General features: G+C 41.7%; 1 pseudogene; it reads left to right on the forward strand.

Annotated features, from left to right (window-relative positions):
- The window catches only part of LOC139029035 (metabotropic glutamate receptor 7-like), a 134,015-nt pseudogene that overhangs the window by 113,754 nt on the left and 6,670 nt on the right, over nucleotides 1-13,591 (forward strand).

The following is a 13,591-nucleotide window of genomic DNA, read 5'->3' on the forward strand; positions in this document are numbered from 1 at the left end:
AAGTTTCTATTTTACACTGGACCTGGCAAATAGCAAAGCACGTGCGACAACAAAACAGCAGAGTTACACATAAGCAACGATACAGTCATAACAATAGAAAGGATCTATGTTTAGCAGTGGTGCAAATGTAAGTAGGGAACGGTAAGGTAATAATAGCCATGGAGGCGATATTACATTGCAATTACACCGGATACAGATTGTTGCGGATGATGTGAAGTAGAGAATAAGAGTACTGGGTGCAAAGACCAAGGGATAGTCACATTGTGGCGATATTAAATTGCTTAGATCATAAGTCACTGTGATTGACCCTTATTATTGATCTATCCAAGGCCTTTGATTCTGTCGCCCCCCCCCCCACCATTGAGCTTAAAATGGCCTCGTAGGCTGTTTGTAAATGGTTTGGGAACTAACTATCTGTCAGACAGGACACAATTTATGCTTTCTGATGGTGTCAAGTTAAGTTACCTATCCTCTTTACTATTTAAACAGTACCAGTCAAAAATTTGGACATTCAAGGGTTTTTCTTTATTTTTAATATTGACTATATTGTAGAATAACAGTGAAGACATTAAAACTATGAAATAACACATGGAATCATGTAGTAACCAAAAAAGTGTTAAATAAATCAAAATATATTTGAGATTTGAGATTCTTCAAATAGGCACCATTTACGTTGATGACAACTTTGAACACTCTTGGCAGTCTCTCAACCAGCTTCATGAGGTAGTCACCTGGAATGCATTTCAATTAACAGTTGTGCATTGTTAAAAGTTAATTTGGTGAATTTCTTTCCTTCTTAATTTGTTTGAGCCAATCAGTTGTGTTGTGACAAGGTAGGGGTGGTATACAGAAGATAGCCCTATTTGGTAAAAGACCAAGTCCATATTATGGCAAGAACAGCTCAAATAAGCAAAGAGAAACGACAGTCCATATTTACTTTAAGACATGAAGGTCAGTCAATGCGGAACATTTCAAKAACTTTTATCGTTTCTTCAAGTGCAGTCGGAAAAACCACCAAGTGCATTGATGAAACTGGCTCTCATGAGGACCGCCACAGGAAAGGAAGACCCAGAGTTCCTTCTGCTACAGAAGATAAGTTCATTAGAGTTAACTGCACCTCAGATAGCAGTCCAAATAAATGCTTCACAGAGTTCAAGTAACAGACACATCTCAACATCAACTTTCAGAGGAGACTGCATGAATCAGGCCTTCATGGTTGAATTGCTGCAAAGAAACCACTACTAAAGGACACCAATAATAAGAAGAGACTTGCTTGGGCCAAGAAATACAAGCAATGGACACGAATAAGAAGAAGAGACTTGCTTGGGCCAAGAAACACGAGCAATGGACATTAGACCGGTGGAAATCTATCCTTTGGTCTGATGAGTCACAAATTTGAGATTTTCTATCCAACCGGCGTGTCTTTGTGAGACGCAAAGTAGGTGAATGGATGATCTCCGCATGTGTGGTTCCCACCATGAACCATGGAGGAGGAGGTGTGATGGTGTGGGGGTGCTTTGCTGGTGACACTGTCTGTGATTTATGTAGAATTCAAGGCACACTTAATCAGCATGGCTATCACAGCATTCTGCAGCGATATGCCATCCCATCTGGTTTGCACTTAGTGGGAATATCATTTATTTTTCAACAGGACAATGACCCAACACACCTCCAGGCTGTGTAAAGGTTATTTGACCAAGAAGGAGAGTGATGGAGTGCTGCATCAGATGACCTGGCCTCCACAATCCCCTGATCTCAACCCAATTGAGMTGTTTAGTCACGCCTGCTCCCACTCTCCATCCCTGATGCTCGAGGGTACCAGGCTGCCCTACATTACGCACTCCTGCCACCATCATTACGCACACCTGCTTTCCTCATCACGTGCATCAGCGATTCATTGCACTCACCTAGACTCAATCACCGTGTTATTACCTCCCCTATATCTATCTGTTCCCCAGCTCTGCTCCCCGCTTCTGCATTGATTATCATATCTCTGTTTTACCCGGTTCTGACACTGTTCCTGTCCTGTTCCATGTCTGTGTAAATTAAATGTTCACTCTCCGTACCTGCTTCTCATCTCCAGCGTCGGTTCTTACAGGTTTGGGATGAGTTGGACCGCAGAGTGAAGGAAAAGCAGCCAAGCTCTCAGTATATCAGTGAACTCCTTCAAGACTGTTGGAAAAGTATTCCTCGTGAAGCTGGTTGAGAGAATGCCAAGAGTGTGCAAAGCTGTCATCAATGCAAAGGGTGGCTACTTTGAATAATCTAAAATCTAAAATATTTTTTGATTAACATTTTTTTTGGTTACTACATGTTTCCACATGTATTATTTTATAGTTTTGAAGCCTTCACTATTATCCTACAATGTAGAAAATAGAAAAAATATAGAAAAACCCTTGAGGTAGAATGAGTAGGTGTGACCAAACTTTTGACTGGTACTGTATATAAATAATATTGGTCTATCTGCAAAACCTGAAACATTCATCTGTATGCAGATGACACTGTTATGTATGCTATTGCCCCTAAGGCTGACCAGGCTATGTTGGAACTGTAATCTTGCAGAAACTCTTTGTTGATTTAAAATGTGTACCTAATGCAGAAAAAAATTAAATTGATACTGTTTTCTGATTCTCATAGAAATATTTCAGATGTCTTACACCAGTGGTCACCAACCAGTCAATCTTCAAGACATTCTCTGTCAATCACCAAACATCTCTGTAGAAAAGCCAACAATAAAGGCTTGCACCTTTGTAACTACGTTTCTTGTTGCGCTGTTGGCGTTCGCTGCAATTGATTCAGAAGCCCACTGGGTAGGTAAAGTGTTCCCATGTTGAACCATTTCATTTATGTGAAAAGACAAACTACCCAGCCAGAGAGAGACTGGCAAAAAAATACAGCAAAGAGCTGCTGTTTTTATGAGTGAGTTTATGTCTAAGTTTGAATTCAGCACTGTCAACACTGTTACAAAACATAAAATGTTCTTCTCCCTACTTCAACTCGCTCTGCAGCTGCAGTGAATGAGTAACCAAGTGTATCGATAGCCATGCATTTTAATTTTTATTAGCAGCTTGTGTCTATTTTAGTATTGAAGAATATTTCACTTTCTCTGGTCGTAGGTAGAACATTAATTTGTGCATGAGGCAGATGCGGTGTGACTCAAGTTTCGCCATCAGGTGGAAGACAGTTTCCCTTCTCTCTGATCAGTCTTACCAGAGGAAAGGAAGKAGAGAGCAGGGACAATGACAGACGGACCCTCYGCTGCTCTGTCCCTCCCTCCCCTGAGACTAATGCCGTGTTCAAAACAACTGGTAACTCGGAAATATCCAACTTTTGACTTCAGTGCGTTCAAGACAACTGGGAACTCTGAAAAAAACGAGATCCGACTGGGGAAAAATAGTTTTGATCAGTTATCCAACACGGAATTCCAAGTTGGAAATTCTAGCGCCTTTCTAGAACTCCGACTTTCTGACATGGAGATCACTTATGTCATGATTTTACCTCGTTTTCCCCACCGTGTTCCCAGTTGTCTTGAAAGCACTATGACCATCAGATGCAGGTAACATCTGTCCAGTAAAATATAAAAACTAATTATTTACAAATTATTTAAATTTATGCTCAGCTGTGCCTCGCAAGTGCTACACCAACAAATACATTTTGTTATCAAAATGTTGTTATCAGAGTTTTCAAATATAATATGATCTTAGAAGAACAATATTGTCAGGCCAAGCATAGCTATGTTATGATAATGTATTAGGCCTACTCAAATCTGAGCGGTAGAGCTTGGCTTGCTTTTTTACCGCGAAAGTGATCTTGACTCAGAAAATGTTGGTGACCACTGGGTTACACATTTATGCATTGGATGGTTCTTTCATTGAGCAGGTTCCGGCCTATAAATATCTGGGCTTTTGGATTGACAATAATCTGACGTTTAAAAAACATACGGATGAGCTAGTTCATTTGTAATGCTCGTCGGAAGGATGAGACCAAGGTGCAGCGTTGTACGTGTTCATGCTTCTTTATTAAATCCGAACACCAAACAAAACAACAAAAGAACAACGAACGTCACGTTCTGAAGGCTACACAGAGCTAACAAAAAACAACATCCGACAACCTAAGGTGGCAAAACAGGCTGCCTAAGTATGATTCCCAATCAGAGACAACGATAGACAGCTGTCCCTGATTGAGAACCATACCCGGCCAAAACATAGAAACACAAGTCATAGAAATAAAGAACATAGAATGCCCACCCAAATCACACCCTGACCAAACCAAATAAAGACATTAAAATGCTCTCTATGGTCAGGGCGTGACATAATTAGCTGAGGTTTAAAGTAGGCTTATTTTATATAACTAGATTTCCTGACAGTTCTTGACTAGAGTAGTCACTGCCGCATTCGGATAAATGGAGTCACCATAAACCTTTGGATGCCGTCTACCATAGAGGCGTTTTAATATGCATCCTGTATCAAAATGTTGGCAGGTCCTCATTAAAATCCTGTAGATTACTCCATTATTCCCTTTCTGTTTACAAAGTTCTACTACACAAGCGTCCGACCTACCTCACTTWAAAAATATGAGACACCAAACCCGTTCACAGGGATGGTTAACTCTCGGGGTTCCACTAGTACGTACCGATCTAGATAAATCCCCCCATTTTTGGAATAGCCTACAGAACTCCCTACATCTCAACTTTCTGGTGCCTCTAGGGCAGTTTGGGACTTTAATGTTGAGTGAATTTTATTTTAAACTGTTTGGATTGAATGTATACTATTTTATTTGGGGTGTTTGAAGCTGTAGTGTTGATTCTGTAATTTGTAGTTTATCTTAATTTATTGATCATTTTGAATGTGTTATATTGTTGTCCTCAGTACACCATTGTAAATGAGACCCTGGTCTCAATGTCCCCTGAATAAATCAAAGTTAAATACAAATAAATAACCAGCTTCCAAATGCAATTTGTTTAATGTTCCACTGCCATCCACTCAGTAGGAATGGGGAATGATCCAACCGAACATAACTGTTGGAATGAAACTACATATAAGGGATTGTGAGAAATTCTGTAATAAGCATCTGTAACTGTGTTTTATTCAAGCAAACCTGCAAATAACATTGGTCAATTAATTGTTGCCATATTGTCTGTTGTTTTTTTTAACCAAAATGTCTAACATTCTGGAGGGATCAGGTATCAGTGTACAGCCTATAGGGAGGAGGTCAGAGACCTGGCCGTGTGGTGCCAGGACAACAACCTCTCCCTCAACGTGATCAAGACAAAGGAGATGATTGTGGACTACAGGAAAAAGAGGACCGAGGACGCCCCCATTCTCATCGACGGGGCTGCAGTGGAGCAGGTTGAGAGCTTCAAGTTCCTTGGTGTTCATATCACCAACAAACTAACATGGTCCAAGCACACCAAGTTTACCCATTTCATTTGAATGTCTCAAGTTAGAATCTCTGAGTAATCTCTAACTCTATATCATTCATTCAATTTTGACCGAGTGAAAACCACCTGTGTAAAGAACTCCTGACACCAAACAAACTTTCCCCTAAAACCATATAAACTTCCACAAGGGTTAACCTCACTCGGAAAAGGAAACTTGTGTTAAATCAAACTTCTTTACCTCAACACGTCTTAACAAGCAGTTCAAGTCTTGTAATATGGCACTTGTGCAAATGTGAACTTCTTAAAGTCAGGGCAAGCTGCCAAGTTAGATTACGTGGTTAAGGCAAGAAGCGTTGAAGCATATCCTCCCAACTTTAGGGGCAGAAAAACGACACAGTCTGCAATACGGTTGTCTTTTAGCAAATTTGACAAGAATTAGACTTGGCATTTTCTTTGTCAAGGCACTTTGCCTTCCTGAATTGATACTGTACTTTGGATGCTTACTGTCTCTGCCTGAGTTTGCATATCTAGAACCTTGAACAGCATTCAATGCACACCAACATTTTACAATCAACAGAAGGAGAACTGTGGGAAGCAGGGGCATTAAATTAAGCTCTAGCCTTATTATAGTGGTTAGAGATTGAGAATATGTTCTTAAAGGAGGGATATCTTTTTAACAAGAAAATACCAGGCCAAGAGGGCAACCTTAAAGGATGCATTAAGCTGAGCACATGACGATAACAACTATAATGTAAGTAGCCTAAAGTGCATGGGTGGCAAGTTAGTGGTTAGAGCGTTAGTCCAGTAACCGAAACGGTTGCTGGTTTGAACACCCTAGCCGAGAAGATTAAAAATCTGTTGATATACTCTTGAGCAAGGGACTTAACCCTAATTTGTTCCAGGGGTGCCATATTACCATTGCTGTAAAACAACACATTTCACTGCACCTATCCGGTGTGTGACATTCTTATTTTGTTGTTGTTGCATCAAGTCAGTATATCCAAGTGCTACAGCACTTCACAATCATATAAATAGACATAGCCGTTGAGTATACTACAGTTTTTGGCGTGTTAAACAAACAGCTATATTCCAATCACATTTATGGCAGTCTAGATCTTCTGACTGTATTTTTTTTTTTTTACACTTACAGCCTAACAAGGCTGATGTTTGATCACCTCCTGTAATATCCCAAAACGTCATCTCTGTGCCAGTGTCATTAGCCCATGCATTTACAGCATGCGAAAGACAGCCAGTCAGACAGTCTATGATAGGACCATTCATGAGCAGAGAGGAAGGGTCCCCAGAGCAGCAGCATACACTTCCTCCTGATCTGACTGAAAAAGTAGGCTACCCCAAAACAACAAGAGACTTGCAGGTAGATGAGAGGACAATGCAAATCCCCCAGATCCATTATTGAAGGTGTTTTCCAACAGGGCAGGAGAGCATCCTAATTGTAACTCTACTGAATGGTGTCTTTATCTCTGTGTGCATTTATGATCCCCAATTTATACCAGACTAAATTGCTTGTACTGTACATCCCGTGGGTATAATTATCTAAAAACCTTCCCCAGATTTTTGTCTGTGCAGATAGAAGGCTGTTGACGGTTTGCTTCCCTGTTATCTGTATGTTGGTGTTTGACGATGCTTGTCATTGAGAAGTTAAAATTCAGACTCAGTCGTTTGATTCCTGATGATTATCTTAATAAATCATTACTGCAGCTATAAATAGAGAGTTGCCAAGCAGTTGGGAAATTGGCTTCATGTATTTATTTATGTTAAAGCAATAGGAATTCATTATACATGCTCTGTGACAAGCTTAGCATTCCTGTGGTGTGTGAGAGGGATGCGAATTTGGCTCAAGCTCCCACTGAAGCACTCTAAAGAACCCTGTCTGTGTTATAGGAGCTTGGGCAGCTAACTACCAATAACGGTGCGTGTTAGTGTATTTGTATGCGCATGTGCATACGTATGTGTGTGTACGTGTATGCCTCTTACACTTCTTGTGGGCTACTGTAGAGAAATCAGGTCTCTTACACAGTCAATGAATCTCTGATAGGGTCAGCAATGCAGTAGATAGTCTCATTACAAGCTTATTTTAGCAGTGTTTTAATAGCTCGCACCAAACTCTGTGTGGTGATGGTGATGGTGTTGCTATGGATACCAGACATGGAAACATAGCTAGCGGTGGAGATCCTCTGGTGATGAGCAATTATAATGCATGGAACACTGCAGGGTTTGATCAATATACCCAATTACACACGCTGTAAATTGACAGCAACGCAATCGGGAAAATACGTGCAACAATTCCATTGTCTTCTGTTTCTAATGGTGTGGAACAAAAGGCATTGATACTGTATGAGCACCATGATATTCGTTCGGTTATTAATGCATGGTGAGACAGATCTCTCGCTCTGATGTCGCTCCGCAGAGAAAGAGAGAGAGAGAAAGAAGGAAAGAGAGTGGAGAGAGAGAGATGATGTTGATAATGTTGGTATTTGAATGAGTTGCCGAGATCAGACGAAAAAGCCATGACTGGCATGTAAATGTCTGTGTAGAATGTGTGCAAGGCGTTACCATGGCTGGTGCCATTTGCTGAGGAAAACACTATGCAAATGGTGACATTTCCTCTCATACAGATTCAGTCAGTTTTACTGCCATACAGATATTTACTACTGTATCTCCCTCACTACAGGGTGTCAGAAAATAAGTGGCATTTCAATATTTTAAGTACCATAGCTCAGTTTTAAGTAGATTTTTCATGGACTGCTCTTCAAACACAGATATGTGYCCTCTTACGTGTTTCAGCCTAATCTAAGACTCTTGAAGGAAACAAGTGCCTCTTGCGGGTATGTGAACTACATAGCTGCTTGAACAATGATTGCCTTCTAAGAATATGGTTACATAATTCAGAACAAACTGAAATTATAGCCTGATTAAAGGTTATGCAAGCTCAGAGTGTTTGAAAATTCAAGTATGAATGGTGTTATGGTGTCCGTCTTGTTGAGCTTAATCGTAATCTTCTTAAATGTACAGTTAAATACCTCAGTCAGGCCGAGGACAGTCCAATGACTAATCTAAAGGTGCTGAGAGTTCAGAGAGATAAAGAGTCATATTTGCTAATTCACTTTTTCTAGGTCAAGGTTCACCAAGGAGTGCGATGAGAGAAGTTATAACGCCATTTAACATCCACATGCGTGATGCTACAGCATCCATTTTGCGCCAGAAAGCTCAATATACATCAGCTATTGCAGTGGAGAGGCGATAAGTGAGTCATGCAATACTGAAGAAACTGCTGATACATACAGTACACTATGGAGAGTAGGCAAGTGTCTAATATACAGTGATTTCCAAAAGTTTTCAGACAGTGACACATTTTATGTTGTTTTGGCTTTGTACTCCAGCACTTTGGATTTGAAATAATAYAATGGCTTGATTAAGGATAGTCCTTAATGAATCGTGAATAATGATAAGTGAGAAAATTACAGACGCACAAATATCATACCTCCAAGACATTCTAACTAACCTCTCCCTATTACTATACCAGGGGAGGTTAGCATGTCTTGTGGGTTATGATATTTGTGCATTTGTAACTTTTATTCAGGACTATCCTTATTCATGATAGCATCCACATTAATGTAGAAGTGTTTAGAAACATATTCTATTCTTATTTACAATAAAAGTACTAAAAAAAAAATAAAAAAAAATGAGACAACACATTATTTACCATTCATTTTTACTGGGCACAAAATAATCTGAAACACTACCAAAACAAACAGCAAATGCATCCAAACAAGTATGTAGAGTTACAAGCTTGACGTAATCATTGCATGCTAGAAATATGGGACCAAACACTGAACTTTTGACTACTTTATTTATACGAATCTTTCGGGGTGTAAATCATTTTTACACCTACCTTTTTGAGGAAACAAATATTTATTTACAGTACTCTGGATTGTTAATTGGACTCGTTCTGTCATTTCAAATCGAATCAAATTGTATTAGTCACATACGTCGAATACAACAGGTGTAGACCTTACAGTGAAATGCTTACTTACGAGCGAGCCCCTAACCGACAGTGCAGTTTCAAAAAACACGGATAAGAATAAGAGATAAAAGTAACAGGTAATTAAAGAGGAGCAGTAAAAAATAACAATATATACAGGGGGGTGCCGGTACAGAGTCAATGTGCGGGGGCACCGGTTAGTTGAGGTAGTATGTACACATAGGTAGAGTTAATTAAAGTGACTTATGCATAGATGACAACAGAGAGTGGCAGTGGTGTGGAGAGGGGAGGGGGGGGGGTGTAAATAGTCTGGGTAAACATTTGACTAGATGTTCAGGAGTCTAATGGCTTAGAGGTAGAAGCTGTTTAGAAGCCTCTTGGACCTAGACTTGGCGCTACGGTACCGCTTGCCGTGTGGTAGCAGAGAGAACCATCTATGACTAGGGTGGCTGGAGTCATTGACAATTTTTAGGTCCTTCCTCTGACTCCGCCTGGTATAGAGGTCCTGGATGGCAGGAAGCTTGGCCCCAGTGATGTACTTGGCCGTTCGCCCTACCCTCTGTAGCGCCTTGCAATCAATCGGAGGCCGAGCAGTTGCCATAGCAGGCAGTGATGCAACCAGTCAGGATGATGGTGCAACTGTAGAACCTTTTGAGAATCTGAGGACCCATGCCAAATCTTTTCAGTCTCCTGAAGGGGAATAGGTTTTGTCGTGCCCTCTTCACAACTGTTAGTTTGTTGGTGATACGGACACCAAGGAACTTGAAGCTCTCAACCTGCTTTTCTGCAGCCCCGTCGATGAGAATGGGGGCGTGCTCGGTCCTCTTTTTCCTGTAGTCCACAATCATCTCCTTTGTCTTGATCACGTTGAGGGAGAGGTTGTTGTCCTGGCACCACACGGCCAGGTCTCTGACCTCCCTATAGGCTGTCTCGATGTTGTCGGTGATCAGGTCTACCACTGTTGTGTCATCAGCAAATTGAATGATGGTGTTGGAGTCGTGCCTGGCCGTACAGTCATGAGTGAACAGGGAGTACAGGAGGGGACTGAGCACGAACCCCTGAGGGGCCCCTGTGTTGTGGATCAGTGTGGCGAATGTGTTGTTACCTACCCTTACCACCTGGGGGCGGCCCGCCAGGAAGTCCAAGATCCAGTTGCAGAGGGAGGTGTTTAGTCTTTAGATTATTGTTTAGATTTTAGATTATTTGTGTATTTGTATTGTATTTGAGAGACATTCTACTGCACTGTTGGAGCTACTAACATAAGACATTCTACTACACTGTTGGAGCTAGTAACATAATACATTCTACTGCCCTGTTGGAGCTAAGTAACATAAGACATTCTACTGCACTGTTGGAGCTAGTAACATAATACATTCTACTGCCCTGTTGGAGCTAGTAACATAAGACATTCTACTGCACTGTTGAGCTAGTAACATAAGACATTCTACTGCACTGTTGGAGCTAGGAACATAGGACATTCTACTGCACTGTTGGAGTTAGTAACATAAGCATTTCACTTGCACCTGCAAATCTGTGTACACGACCAATAAACTTTGATTTGATTTGAATAAATGCTATGGGAGTACGAGTGGTTGGATTTATTTCCCCCACAGCATCAGAATGCACACACCCAGACCACTCATGGAGCAATGCATGATAAATTAATGTGTTGCTCTTTTTGCTTTACAGTAGGTAAGGCCAATTTCTCTCAGATTACATTGAAATCCATCAAGACCACCTAAAAGATCTCTGGGGTATGACCATGATAGGTTCTGCTCTTCCCTCTCTTCCCTCAGCCTTACATCAAGCCCAACCTGTAGATAGTAAGTGCTGTGAGAGCTCTTCTCCCCAAGTGCAGCCAGACCACCCTATAGCCAATAAGTCTAACAGAGTCTAACAGCTATGGAAGTGGTGATCAGTGTTATAACAGTACAGTACAATGGTGTGGCTCTTTTCTCTGTCCATTTCCCTCCACAGGCATAGACCTGACCTCCTGTAGATAAGTGCTTGATAAGGGCAATGGGCGGTTTTACTATATGAGAGTACATTCTAATTAATGTGGTTTCTCCCTTTCTCTCTTCTCTCTCTCTCTCTCTCTCTCTCTCTCTCTCTCTCTTCTTCTCTCTCTCTCTCTCTCTCTCTCTCTCTCTCTCTCTCTCTCTCTCTCTCTCCTCTCTCTCCCTCTCTCTCTCTCTCTTCTCTCTCTCTCTCTCTCTCTCTCTCCCTCTCGCTCTTCGTCCATCTTCTTTCTCCCTTCCTCCACAGCTGTACATCCAGACAACCACCCTCACCATCTCTATGAACCTCAGTGCCTCTGTAGCTCTCGGGATGCTCTACATGCCCAAGGTCTACGTCATCATCTTCCACCCGGAGCTCAATGTCCAGAAGAGGAAGAGGAGCTTCAAGGCTGTGGTCACTGCCGCCACCATGTCCTCCCGTCTCTCTGTGAAGCCCAGCGAGAGGCCCAATGGAGAGGCCAAGACCGAGTTGTGTGAAAACCTGCCCACCGCACCCACCGACCCCATGAGTGAGTCACACAACATGGCCATTAACGTATTCTGTAACTACTTTGTTAAATAAAAAAATTACTGACCATATAACTACTATGTAGTATCTGTAGTAGTGGAAGTAGCAGCACAAACTGTTTCAAACTAAAAAAATATATTCCTAGTTACTGTGTACTGTACATGTAACTCCATGGTATCTGTTACATCGCATGACACATACTGAGAGCAGTGAGAACCCTGCTTACCATGAGTCAGTCACGCAGCATAGCCTGTTGTGCCTAGATTGAGATAACGAGGTATTAGACAGAGATGACTTAATCAAAGACATCAGGAAGTGCACATGGGAGCCAGCCATTCAGTCCTATTCATTGGCTCTGCCGTTCTGACTCCCAAACTGGCTTCCTGAAGAAGATTGAGATTTATGACATCACTGTCTAATCCTTCCCCATCTCATTCCAGTCGCGTATTGTGTCAGTGGTATAATTCACATTCCGGTCATATGATGTGGGGTGCTATAGTATAGGTCCACTGGTCTTGGGGGATCATCTCTGATTGCTTAATTAATGGTTATCTAGTTAAATGCATAAATTAGCCTTAGATTAGCAGAGACCAAGACAAGACCAATATGGGTGGCTTTGTCTGTTGCGTAGCTGGTATCTAAGAGCACAGGAGGTCTGTGTTGAAGACTGGTAAATGAGGAAAGGTAATCTGTGACACCGACTGTGTGTCGTTGACACAACACTGCACTACTGCTTGTGTGGTGCAGTGGGTTTGATGGTTTTCATAATGAGAACATCATTAGGTTGAAGATCTTAGACCAGTCATCCATACAGCATCCTTCCAGATCCTTGATATCCTTTGTCTGCACATATGGACTGCCCTCATCAATTCAAACCACAGGTTTTCAATGCGGTTCAAGTCCAGAGACTTGACTGCAAAATGTTGATTTTGTGGTCAATTAGCAATTTCTTTGTCGATTTTGATGTGTGCTTTGGGTTATTGTCTTACTGGAAGATCCACTTGCGGCTAAGTTTCAGTGGGTAGTATATGAGGCTTTGGTGACAAAACGGATGGCACTGTGATAGACTGCATCCAATTTGTTGAGTAGAGTGTCGGAGGCTATTTTGTAAATGAAATCGCCGAAGTCGAGGATCGGTAGAATGGGCAGTTTTACGAGGGTATGTTTGGCATCATGAGTGAAGTATGCTTTGTTGCGAAATAGGAAGCCGATTCTAGATTTAATTTTGGATTGGAGATGCTTAATGTGAGTCTGGAAGAAGAGTTTACAGTCTAGCCAGACACCTACGTATTTGTAGTTGTCCACATATTCTAAGTCAGAACCGTCCAGAGTAGTGATGCTGGACGGGCGGGCAGATGCGGGCAGCGATCGGTTGAAAAGCATGCGTTTAGTTTTACTTGCATTTAAGAGCAGTTGGAGGTAATGGAAGGAGAGTTGTATGGCATTGAAGCTCATCTGGAAGTTAGTTAACACAGTGTCCAAAGAAGGGCCAGAAGTATACAGAATGGTGTCGTCTGCATAGAGGTGGATCAGAGAATCACCAGCAGCAAGAGCGACATCATTGATGTATACAAAGAGAGTCGGCCCGAGAATTGAACCCTGTGGCACCCCCATAGAGACTGCCAGAGGTCCGGACAACTGGCCCTCCGGTGCAGGCACACCCAGACAGTCGTGAAGAGGGC

This window comes from Salvelinus sp. IW2-2015, linkage group LG17 (assembly GCF_002910315.2).
Source record: "Salvelinus sp. IW2-2015 linkage group LG17, ASM291031v2, whole genome shotgun sequence".
NCBI lineage: Eukaryota > Metazoa > Chordata > Actinopteri > Salmoniformes > Salmonidae > Salvelinus > Salvelinus sp. IW2-2015.